Source organism: Labrus mixtus, chromosome 5 (assembly GCF_963584025.1).
Source record: "Labrus mixtus chromosome 5, fLabMix1.1, whole genome shotgun sequence".
Taxonomy (NCBI): Eukaryota; Metazoa; Chordata; class Actinopteri; order Labriformes; family Labridae; genus Labrus; species Labrus mixtus.
The window spans coordinates 19261663-19275552 of record NC_083616.1 but is presented as its reverse complement, the minus strand read 5'-3'; positions in this window follow the sequence as shown (position 1 = coordinate 19275552).

The window sequence follows — 13890 nt, the reverse complement described above, 5'->3', positions numbered from 1 at the left end:
TAATCATCTATCACTGGTCTTTTGAACGATCATCACATCTGATTACCCACCACTGACCACTGATGTGTCACAGGGCTGCATGGGATTGGGCTTACACATTTGGGGTTTTGTGGAAGTTCTCACGGGTGCCATTATACTTACTACTTGACTGCTTTCATTTTTTTGCATTCTGTGCTTGTGGGGGAGCACGGGAATGATTCAATATCCATTCTGCCACGCAGTGTGCACTGCACGTTAATGCAATCCATTTTCTATTTTCTCCAAACGCTTTTAGTTACGGTGCAGTGGGGAAATTGGTTTCCCTTGCAGCTGAATCAAATACTGTACATGCATATGTATAACAGCCCAGCATAAATATGATCTGTGCAAACTTAAGTGGATACAAAAAAGTAGTCGTGCTTCTAAATGTGAGAAATGAAAAGTGGCAATCAGACACCTAATATGCTTTGACGATGCTGTTGGACTGGAAATTGCTTCACTTCCCCTCACTGGCTTAACTTGGATGGCTCTCTTGAAGCAGTGCAATGTTTGTTTGGACATTTTCAATGTATGCACTAACGCTCTCTGTATCCATAATGGGAGGTGCATAACTATCTCAGTGGGTGGGGAGAATCTCATTTCCCATTCACCTTGACAATCACAGTCAGTTTGCTTGCAGCATGTTATTTGCTGCTCCCACGCTGGGAGCCATGTATGCATCGTCCTGCTCGGCTGCTGGTGGGCATCAAGCTGAGAGCACACTGACTGTTGTCTGTGACTCTTTTTCTGGGCAATCGCATCACCTGGAGACTTGTAAAAGGTGTTGTTTAAGTCTGACAAAATACTGGCTGAATTGTACATAACTCCAGAGAATACAACTTTTGTGTCTGCAAGTTGAAATGACTAAAACATGCAGTGATATATTAAGCTGCATTTTACATGCAGGGCAGAGGGTAATACAAAAACACAGCTTGACTAATTAGCTGCTATCTTGTTGATTCCAGAGAGTACACACTCTTAATACATGATCCCACTCTTTGCATAAACTGGTACCCAAAGGCTCAAGTAAGGTAGGCTGACGTTTTCTCCTTGACACTTCACTGGAAGTAATTATGTTGTAAACTGGTGGAAAAGAAACAACCATCTATATCCATACAGCTGCAGAGAAAGGGAGAGTGTTAGGCACTGACTAATCATTATTGATGGAGATTCACTTTCACTTAGCAACCGGTCGGCTGGCTGACTGCTGATGCTTGGAATGAGAGCACCGCACATGAAGCGCCATTGGCTGGTTTTCATGGACTATTGAGCCAATGAAGGTGACGCTGTGAATGCATGCTGTTGGGTGCCACTGAACGAAACCTTTTGTAGAGTCTTGGGTGAAATTTGTACCAGTAACTGCACTCACATACCCTCCAAACTTCAAAGCAACGGGTTTGAGTGAAGAGTCAAGATTAAACTCTCTGTGATTTCAGCTTTAAACCACTGCGGGGGGAAGTGAGTGACTCACAGCAATGGACATGGCTCATTTTTTAAGTTTCATTCTAAGGCTCACATCTATTGTATGGGAAAACTTTTACATTGGAAACATCTAGGGCTGCTTCCTAAAAGTTGATGATTTAAATTGTCAGTTAAGAGGAATTCAAGCTGACTCACAGTTTGCCAGTCATCTATCTGCTTTTTTAATTCATCATTGTAGGTTGAGACAGGCTGAGCAAGTGCAAATGAGAAGACTCGAGAAAAAGCACCTACAGTGTTTATTGTTTTAAAAGGTTTTCTTCTCTCAACATCCAGACCAAGCAATTAACGGTCCAATATGTAAGCTATCTACTGATTTAAATCATACAATGACCTGACTATATCATCAGACATTAAGGAAACATGCTCTGTTGGCGTCTCTAACAATGAAGCAGCCAGTATGTCCTCCTTCTCAGTTCAGATTCCAGCGCAATATGGTTTGTTTTTGTTTTGACACAGAGAAGTAGGCGGGTTCAGGGCACCCCCACACGGCCATTTGGACACCCATCAGTTTGTCAGGCAAAGGGCAAACCAACAGGTGTTGCAGCGATGAAAGCAGGCAAGAGGACTGGTTCAGATATAAGTAATATTCTACCCGACCTTAAAAGCCTCTGCATTTCGCAAGGGTTAGGAGAGAGAGGTTAGAGCGCAGAAAGGTTTCAAAACCGATGCAGAGCTGGCTACAGGGAAGAGTCCGCGTTCACGACAATGCAACCTGCATGCAGGTAAACGAAAGGAATGGGGCTGTGCTTTGGAGGGCTGGGAAAGGGGCATTGGCTCTCTTCAGCTTATTAGCTGATTAGAATGCTTTATATGGTTAAATTACATAGTCAAAGCAGAAATGAAGTGTCATGAATCATTAATGAAGTAGTGGGCTTGAGGCTCAATCATGAGTCCTACATAGCTTGAAGAAGGAGTTTAGACTGAAGATGAACAGAAAGAAGGTACAAACAGTCTAAGCTTGGTTTTTAACAGCCAAATCTGAACCCACTGACAAAATTCACAAGAACGCACAGCTCTACAAACATCCCAGCATTTTTTTACCTCCAAGTTTTATAAGCCTGTCTCTCTTTTTTCTTTTACTGTAATTGCCGTGAGGAAAAGAGCGTTTGCATAAATCATGTGGATATATTTACAGTGATGTATCTTCCTGCTTGTGTTGTTGTGTTCACGCTTCACAGGACTCCTAGCATGGTGCTAACTGATGAATATTCATTCCTCATTCTATATTTGATCTTTATTAACCCTGCATAAACAGAACTCTAAAATTTCAACCTCCTCTCCCTATTACGCTCACACAAAACTCGGCACACTTGAATTGTTTGCATCCAATTACTCTCTTTCGGGTGTTTGTTATTTTATGTATCAGATGCCTTCTGGACTTTTTGATCACTTCTTGTAAGCACAAAGGTTCTCATTGTGAGGACCTGTGTGCGTGCTTTGTTGCCATCAGCATGTTGTTGTGCGTGTGTGTTTGCAGGTCTGCATCTTCACTGTGCACCAAAGCGTGAAAGCATGTTCCAAACCTAGTCATGCCCCATTCACAAGAACATCTCCACTGAGGTTTATCCACACAGGTGGGAGGCCCGCTGAGGGAAAGGTGCAGATGACTGGGGGATGGAAATACTGTATGGACTCTCTGCACGCGATGCACAGTGCAGCACACTGCATGTTGCATGCTTTAAGAATCCTTCCACACAATATAACATTCAGCACAGAGTCAGCCTTTTTAATGTGAGAGACAGGGAGAATACCTGTAACTTCCAGTTTGGTATTTAAGTTTCACAGGTGGCTGTGTAGGCAACGGGTCATGACTTTGAAGGTCATTGATCTATTTACACCCTGATCCTGCAACTGGGCAGTAAAATAATAGTGTTCTTTATCAACTTTTTTTGAAAGCCCATGTAAGGACAAAGGGTGTGCATGATGTTACGCTTGTTGTGAAACATTTAAATTAGGAGGGGAGGAGAGGGGGAAATAAATCAGAGTAAAATCCAGCAATATTAAATATTAAAATAACAGTAGCTTTTCTGCCAAGTCTACTTTCTGTTTCTATGCCCAAAAGCCATAAATTACCCTTTCCTCTTGATCTTTAAAACAGCAAACTTTCTTGTTGCTCTTAAAAAGAAATGAAACATTGTTTTTACTTAACTTGACTTCTGGTTTTGAACAATTGGGTGCATTAGAATTAAAGCTTTATAACAATTGTTTACTTATTTATATAATTTGGCTGCATATAATGTTTTAAGATGAGTAATAATGTATTCATTGTTGTCTGAACTACCTGTCTGCCTGCTCAGCATGTTCTGCCTGTTGACACAGTTCATATTAAGAGGAGTACGTTCTAAATGTTAAAGTAACTGTTTAACAAAGACTCCTTTTATATATATATAAAAAATAATTGTGTACAAAGTAAGAAATATTTATTTATTTTATTTCAAATCTTTAACAATTGTGCTTCCTTAAATTTAATTTGGTTGCTCTTGAAGTTTTTGAGATTATTAATAAATTGTGTTATTGTGAACTATTTAATATTTTCCTCTGTATCTCAGCATGAATGGTGCATCCTCTTTCCTTTTTAAAAAAAATTGCACTTACTTTCCGACCCAGTTGGAAACCATTCATCTGCCAGACAGTATGGTGTGTAGAGAGATGATATCACAAATTCTGGTTTGTCACCTCCTTTAGACCCGACAATGCATTTAATACAAAGCGCTTTAAAAAATTAATCTCCAACCCAAATATAAGTTTGAATATATGGCAGAATCTGTACTCAAACTCTGCAGCCTTTGGATGGTGTTACAGTTTGTATATGCACCTTCACAAAGAACAGTAGCTGTGGTCAGTTTGATCTATGTTGTTTACTGAATAGTGGAATCCTATTGTGACAAGTTCTTACTTTAGGGAGGAAGTAGCCAAACGTGCAAGAATACTTCTCAAACAACTTTGGCTGCAAAATAATGTAATCTCTGGCTTGTCTATGTCCTGAATATATTCCAAATAACTTGAATTTTCTCTATTTTGGTACACTTTATCCATCAGAATCTCAGCATGCCACAGAGCGTGATGGTGTTTTGCAGACGTCATTTGCAAAATCCTGGCGATAGACACCTGTAAGTATGCAGACAGCCGAAGGAGAAGAGCATTAGGATGTAAAGGATGTTTGACTAGATTTCTCATCCCAATGTGCAGCTGTCATCTCCTTGCTGTGAGGAAACCCTCCCATTTCACACCTTCAAGCGTCTTTAATTAGCAACAGCCGGTCAACGAGCATTTCCCACAATGCAGCACTGCCTCAACCCCCTCCTCCAGCTCCATCCCGACCTGATAGCACTACCTCTGAGTCACAGGTACTGACAATCTCAATTTACCTTTCCCCACTCCTGGAGGGCTAGCTGTTTTCAGTGCGTTGCCAAATTAAGGGCCTGGGAATTAACTCTCGGCACGGAATAATGATGAGACAGCCCCTATCAGGACATGGAAGTGTGTTTATAATGAGATCGTAAACATATGCTCGTGCCAGCGAAAGCAACTACCCATCAGCTTAATTGGCTCAATGTAGAATCCGGTCTCTCGTTGGTCCTCTGCAGAGAGAGAGAGAGGGGTGTGCAGAGGAGGAAGGTGCAAAGGTGAGCTGTGATATATTAGTGCTGCAAGACGTTTTTTCACGAGTGCACACAAAGTATATGGAAATACTGTATGTTTCTCAGATGTCTACGCATAACTAAGCAGAAAAAGCATTTAAACTACCAGGTAGTCACTGTCAACCTGCACGGACAATACTGGGCGTAAACGAACCAACTGTGCATGGCACTTGCCTTTGTGAATGAAAGTGATTGCAAGGCCAAGTGGGGTGCAAAACATAATAAATTGTCTCAACTATTGACAAAGTATGATTTATGTGTGTTTTATAGCTTAATCAATCTTGCAGAGGCTGGATTTGGTCCAAAGAGGGGAAAGAATAAGCATAGGTTAAGTTGTTCTAACCTCTGTCTGCTTAGGAACTTGTGGGAACAATTTGGCAGCCTGAAATAACACAACCGCCATTAATCATCACTCACGTGTGAAGACACGCATGCACACTTGGAACACAGTCATACAAACGCAATCTGTCCATTTATCTACCTAACAGCATGCTGAAATATCCCTGAATGAGACCAAACAGGGAAGAGGAGCCTGAATCTCCTGACGGACACAATCGACCAGCTCAGCCTGGTTATCAGTTATCCAACGCTGACATGTGTTATGTTTGAGATATACGCTATGAATATTCATGTACTATCAACAAAAGGAAAAACAATAATTCCTTTTTAGACACTTGTTTATCTGGCAAGATTATGTCCGTGTAATTAATGAGGATCATTCTGCCAAAAACCGAGGAAAAAAATCTGAATTTTCATTCGGCCTGAGGAATTAGAAATTCAAACTTATGCTCTCAACAGATGGACCTTTAACATCTTCACAGCTCATTTCTGGCATGCTGTTTATCCTCCTGGCGTGCTCGCTGTCCACTTGTTTTCTGTCCTCCACTGCAACCCTACAGCCTGGGTGATCACACATGTTGTGGTGTGTGTGTACAGTACAGTATAGGCAGATTATGAGCACTATAGCGTGTCATAGCTCCCCTGGGGAGGCACTTATAAGAGCCGAGCTTGGCAGCACAGGACTGATATGCATAGCTTCAAGCGGTCCATATAGAGCAAGCGCTCATTACAAGCTGAAACGCCACCACCTGATGTGATGGTGACAGAAGTGTTAAATGCCTGCAAATGTACCATGACATGTCATTGCACATAAGTGTGTATTCGGTTAATTTGATGCTGCATTATTTTTAATGAACCAGGCACAAAATACAATCAATTTAAGCAGATGTGCCTATCAATTGCAATTAGTGGCTTATTATTAATTGAAAAATTGCAGCCAAAGAGTGTATGAAATTATTACATCATTGATGTCTCCCATAGAATAGGTTTAGTCATGTCAGCAATAAATTCAATAAAGCGGCACTGCTATGTGCTGTTGACCCATGAACAGGTGCTCCGCTTACTTTTCAGATACAGAAAGAATCTGTGACTGTTTTGTTTGCATGGTCATACAGTATATGCTGTTTTATATAGCAATGACAATATAGATCTATTCTATTTTATGCAATATCATTTAAAATCCCAACACTAAAGAAAGTGATGTGACCTTGGTTATGTTGATAAAATGTATTTTCTTGCACTTCCAAGTCACAGTCTTGTTGTTTTAACCCTTTTTTGTTTTACCATAAAACATGCTGGAGTTTTGTAATGTTTTGCATTTCTTTAACATTTGTAAAACTCAAAATTAACCCAATAAAATGATCAAACATTCTTGCACATTCTGCCTCGGCATCCCTCCCTCCACATGTGATCGTCTCTCCCTTCCAGCTCTCTCACTGGTTTGCACTTTACATTAATCCTTCTGCACACAAATCAAATAAAAACTCCATCATGCTCTGACAATGACATTTTACTGTGACTTTTTAAGGGAATGCTGAACATATGAGACATTACAGCCACAAGAGACACTGTCTGCGGAGAGTTTACGACACACAATAAAAAGGTGATTGAACGTCTGTGTAATGAATAGGTAAATGAGAGATGTTGCCAGAGGGGGCACTTGATAAATATGAAAGCTGAGCAGAAGAAATTACCTCAGAAAGTTTTACTCTTTGATGCTTTATTGTTAAACACAAATGCATTTATCTTTGACATAAAACTTTTTACCGCTTTTTAGCTTAACTTACTTTGATTCATCAAAAGATGTCAATCCAATTGTTGGTATTATACTTCAACCTTGGATCTAATTACATCGCCATCAATGCAAACAAGGGAGCAGCTTTTACAACTAGCTAACAGCTAATCAGAAGTGGTGGCAACAAGCTGTTGATACAAGCTAGCTAACAAGCTGAGGAAGCACCAATTGATTTGATACATCAATAGTGAAATTAATAGCTCCCAGTCGAAATGAGTGCAGTAATGAAGCGTGAACTCAAGTGCAGTCGAGAGAGAGCCAAGTCATATTTTTAGCAACACAACCAGCTGTTCACAGCTGTTGAGACCTGAGAGCTTTGGGACTATACTATATGTAAATCCCAATACCTGATTACTTGTTCTGTTTATTCTATAGGCACTGCAATCACTCTATCACATCCAATAACCTGGAGCTAACAAAGGTGTTTATTATATTCAACTTTTTACTTTGCAATATAGAAAATACTGTGGATTAGTGTTGTACTCAAGTGCTAACAGAGACCAAGACATACCTGAGACCAGGGTGGGCCATGAGAAGATAAAGAACCATTAGACTCAAAAGGTACAGTAATATTACCAGATTTTGTTAAAACCTGGATGTCTGCAGTCCGATGTTTAGTATGAGTATGTGCATTCAACTGTTACCATGATATCTATAGGCCGTAGCTAAATAGCTATATGTATACATGCTAGTTATCGGTTTGTAAAGTTATAAACTTTTTGGAGACAACGTAAGATGGATATATTTATCTATTTGTTTGCAAACCGGAGACATTACTTGCAGACATTTCTGCAACCGGTAAAGCTGCTAAATGTGAGACAATGATGACACCGGTAATGATGCAGCCTCACGTTATGTCTAAATCTGTTATACATAATCTGCAAGGATGTTCATTCTGTCATCTAATAGTTGCTTTCCCATTAGACGTGAGAAGGATCATAATACCGACTTGTTTGGGCAATATTATAACTAGTCTGCGACCATGTATATGTAATAACTGTATGAGGTTTTTGTTTTTCAACATCGGTTTTCCTTTTATTCCAGGATTCAACCTAAACTTCAACTCACCATCAGTGATGAGCAGGAGCCCGGAGTGGAGCAGCATCACAGGCCTGCAGCATATAGACAATGTGTGTTATGATAGCATGGCTGCTTGGGAGAGGGGAACAGAGTTATGAATCAAAGCTGCTGCGTCTGGAAAATCAGAGATGCTTTCCCAAGTACAGTACCCTGGCTACAGGGTGTGTTGCCTTGTGTAAAACTGTGTCGTACAGACTTGTACATACATACCTGTTGTGGCTTTGTTCGGTATTTTTGTGCCATTTCAAGTTGAGTTTGTATGTTGAGTTCCTTGAAGACTTTTGTTTTGACCAGTTTACGTAATAAAATAGATATCCTTTTCTTCTACTCTATTGTTGTTATTGCATTTAGTACCTGTAATTGTCCTGTACTGGTAATGGTTATAACAATTAGTAATTGTGTGCATTGCCCACTGATTTTAAGTTCTTCTTCTTTATATTTACCAAATAACAAAAACATTATCAAGGTTTCAAGCTTCAAGCGATCACCATTGGGCAGAACAACAACAACAAAGGTAATAATAAAATAGGATAATATAATAAGAAGGAAAAGCTGAAGAGATCAAGATCAAATAGTTATTTATTAGACAAACATTGATTTTCTATACAAATAAAATCTAAAGCACATTTGGGCATTTATTTACACATTCAGCTGCTTGGAGGGGGGGGTACACTATCCTGGAGCTTTGTTATGATGGACCTGAGCTGATGATGCACAGCTGTAGACACAGGCAGGCAGAAAGTTTAGGAGCAGCTTCTCCCTGTGAAATGTGAGTGGTGCCTGCTGATCATCAGCACCAGACTTTTGTAGGAAGGCCCGTTCATCTTCAAATTCTCCTTTGCATCAATGGCCGTAGTCTCGTCTCTTTCAAGGCGTTCACACTCCAGCTCTTTGATTTTTATTGCAGCAACTTCAGGACCTTGGACAATAATATTATTTTGTATTAGAGTGGTTTAAAATTTTCAAAACTGTTTAGGTAACAGCAACAATACATTTGTATGTTAGACAACTGTACTACTAAATACATCTTGTATCCATCACGGTTTCAAACAGGAAGTCGGGGGTTCTGGTGGTTATAAATCAGTAGCTGCAAACAAGGTCAGTGTTCTGCATACAGGTGTGACCAAACTGCTTCTCTGCATACATAATGGGGTGCTTTTGGAAGTTCTCCCAATCTGAAGATGTCCTGTTGGGTAGAAAATGCAGACAGAAAAAAACCTGCTCTGTTAGTGACATACTTCTCACTTCCACTTCATACTGCACCAAATAACATAAAGGTGAGCAGAGTCCTCAGCTTGAAAATCAGCTGGAGACATAGAAAGAGTCAAAATATAAATGCAGAGTGTGCCATTTCAAATACATTTTGTAATGGTCCTAAATAGCATTGATGCATCATGCAGCCATTGTCGATTTGAAAAAAAGTGGAATTGTGTTTGTATGGAAATAATTACAAATACTAGCATTTGCATGACTGGAAGGTGATCTACGAAATATATATTTGTGTGTTTGAGATGGAAATCAAATTTACCTGGATTAATTGAATTGAATTTCAAGTTATTTGGGGGTTTGTCAATATTTTTTATCATTACAAGTCTTCTGAGAATTGTTCTTCTAACAAGAAAGATTAAATTGATTATAAATCAGGTCTCGTGAAAAATTTGAAATTTGATATTTTGGTGGTTTCGTAAACGGAGTTCGCAAAATGGCTCAGTGGCGCCCCCTTGAAATTTTCAAAATGGCCTCCCCATAAAGGCTTTTTTTCACATACACTCACCAAAATTACTACACATATTAAGCTTGTCGGGACAGACTAAAAATCCTCTTGCGGCGTTTCAAAAAACCCCACAGGAAGTCCACAAATTAAAGTTGAATTTCACAATAATGGCCCAAAATCGCCAATTTCAGCCTTCCTATTTGAACGCACTTGTCCGAGGGCGCTCATCCGATCGGCGCAAACTCAGTGTCAGTGCGTTCTAGACAGGCTCAACATATCTCGTTGTGCGCTGCACGTTATTTCGTCAAAGGACGTGGCCGTGGTGTGCGTTCAAAGTTTGAAATGCATTTTGTCAAGTTGCCAAAAAAGTAAATGCTTATATCTCTGCCATCTAGGGTTCAATCATATTCAAATTTCTCATGCATGATACGGGACCCGCCCTGAACACATCCATGATTGACATTTTTTGATTGGTCACAGCGCCACCTGTTGACAACAGGAAGTTACTGCTTCTCAATTAACATTAGCCATTGCTACACGGTAGCTCATTTTCCCCTCAAAATTGGTGTGGACCATGTTAACACCTTGGCCATATAACACTTTCAAGCTCAAACGCCTACGTCCAACGCTGTCGCCATACGGACGCGTCGCTCGCCATCAAACAGGAAGGAGTTCTTTCACGGGCTTAACATAGTCGTACTGTCCCGAAACTTCATACATATAATCCTGGTAGTAAAGTCAAACATCTTATACCATTTAAGTGAGTGGGCGTGGCTTAATGGGTCAGTGGTGCCCCCTACAATATTTCAAACAGTCAGCTCCCGCAGCACGTTGAACCTACAATTCTCAATTTTACTATGCATTTCCAACATGACAAAACCTACAAAAAAGCCTCTTCAACCCACGCCCAAAACTCAACAGGAAGTCCACAAATCACATCGCCATCAAAAAGGAAGTGGCTGTAACTCTTATATACTTCATCTGAGCTTCTTGAAATTACATAGGTATGATCAGAGTTGGCCTTTGAACACAGTGACACAAAACAATAATAATAAGGTTTAACCATAGCGCTCCCTAATGCAAGGACTAAGTACTACATCATACATACTTTCTCGGATCTGCTTAAAATTTCCCAGGTATGATCAGGGTTGGCCTCTGGACACAATGACAAAACAATTATAAAGTTTAACCATAGTGCCCCCTACTGCAAAGAATAAGTACTACCTCCCATATACAATGTCAGATTTTCACCTAATTTCAAATGAACAATGTCAGTACTGGCCTGATCACATCTAACCTAATACAATTAATTCATTAACATAGCCCCCCCCCCCCCCCCCCCCCCCCCCCCCCCCCCCCCCCACTGGAAAGAGGCGGTACTGCATCTCAGATACTTTGTCTGATCTCATTGAAATTTCACATGTATGATCAGGGTTCGCCTCTGAACACATTGACATAACAATAGTCAACTTCAACCATAGCGCCCCCTACTGCAAAGAATAAGTACTACACCCTATATACAATGCTCAATTTCCTCCATATTTCATAGCTATCATGACAGTGCCATCCTGAACTGCTCTATGTCAAAATTTTCTGTGATCTTCATTACACTGCCTATTTCAGCATACCATAGTACGACTTTTACACAAATCGGACTGCACGGCCTGCTGCTTAGCCACGTTCCGCTGCTGCTGCACTCCCGCGGTCGCAACACACCCTGACATGCACAGGGGTGCGAGGGCCCTTCATCACCGCTTGCGGTTTTAATTACAATTAATTCTGCTTTAAGAAAAAAAAACTCAGATGGAGGGCAATTTTAGGGGCTGTAAGACCACCAATTGACCCCTCAATGTTCAGAAGAAACTGGTCACCCAAAGCAGTAGAGGGCAATATGGAGGAAGAGATTAGATAGGTCTAGATGGGCAATTGGGAATTGGCCATGTTTGGGGAACTATGGGACAATGATAAAGATCGGCATACACATCGAAATGTGTACTTTTAAATGAAAGGTCAAAGAATATCTCTACAGGAATGGTCTTAATTGTTTAAAAACGTCTTGCCAAACATCGGAGCCTCTGGTCTGTCATTTTCATCCAATACTTCTTTTTTCTTTTGTCAGTCAGATTCTTCATTGCCTGTTCACTTATGTTAGCTGGAAGGCTGGAAACTGTGGGTTGATCAATCATAAATCAACAAATTACTGCTCTCAGGCTTCAGCGCCTGTCCCCTGAAACACATGGAGCCTTGTTTATGTGAGAAAGGGGATGGGGGGTAACCTATGGGTTTTACTCTGAGGGTTAAAGGGGGAGGGAGGGAGGGAAAAGAAAGAGAAAAGACAGATAAAATATACAGAAAAGGAAATTAAGGAAGGAGGATGATAAGTATAATGAGACTGAGATGATGAAAGGAAACGAGGAATGACCACAGGCTAAAGTTTTGATAAAGCAGGAGAATATTGCAGCAGTGGCCACATCTAATCTGACACACACTGATGCATATCAGATGGTGGTAAAGTGCAATTTAGTGGGTTAATCGGTTTGGTTATTATGTTGTAATGTGGCTGTAATAAAGATAGATTAGATCACAGTTTACTGGGTCAATTAAAAAGACTGTAAGATTTTGTCTGCCCTCTAGCAGAACAAAATGAACAATTTATTGGCAGGGTTTCAGTCATTTGCTGACCAGTACCAATGATTCAATTAGATTATTAAAATTAAAATTACATCTAACATTGATAGCATTCACTTTGCAGACTCTATTGTGGTTGAGAAGAAATAAATGCTAAGCTCCACTGCCTTTACATCAAGCTGAAAATCCCCCCTTCCAAAAAAAACAAACCAACAGGCAATAACCCCGAGATGACATGTTTTTGTTGCATTCCCTCCTAATTAGGCGGCTGACTCATCTCTAGTTTAACCATGACTTTATTTCTAAGATATTTCATAATGACTCTATAGCATGTCCAGTTTAGGATTTTATACTTCAAATACACTGCACTGTGTAGGTTGAGCTAAAGTATCTGGAAAGTGACCGAGGAATAATTAATAACTTATTCAGAGTTTCATTTTAATCAATAAATAAATTGCTGAATTAAAAGGGGCAATTTATATTGCATCTAAATAATGCATGAAACTGACAAGTAAATGAATATATAAACTGTTATTATATGAATTGATCATTTAAATGTAATATTTAATCATCAATGCTGGAATAATCTATGCTTACAATGTAACAGTTCAATGAAACGAATAGACTTTAAAGAGAAGAAGAAAAAGATGATGAACAGCCAATCATGTCGCAGGGATATGGGTGGGCAGGCTTACAGTTGTTTGGAGTGGAATGGAAACACATCCGAAATAAGGAGCTGAGCGATAGGGACACTGAAAACAAAAATTATCCTAGCAGCTCAAAGCAGGAGAAAACTTTGTCAATAAGAAAGGATGCTCAGCTGCAGGAGTTTGGAGACATTTTGGATATTTACAGTCTGACAAAAAACAGAGTAACGTGCTCTGTTAACTGTGCCGGAGACAAGTGCAGCTAAAATGAGCAACAGCACAAACCTTTTCCACCATTTGAAACAATATGACCCGTTAGAACCATAGACTGTAAATATTAAGCTTAGAACACAACGAAAGCATGAAATGACCGAACATCCCAAGCGAGTGTTCGTGGATCCTCAGCAAGCAGCTGGCCAGTAAGCTATGTTACTGCCCAGCAGCAAACTGTCATATCAGCGTTTTCCAGCACCGTGCACTGTACTTATGATTGAGAAATGTTCCTCTGTTCAAATGTAGTTTGTCAAGTTCTGACAGTCAAGAAGG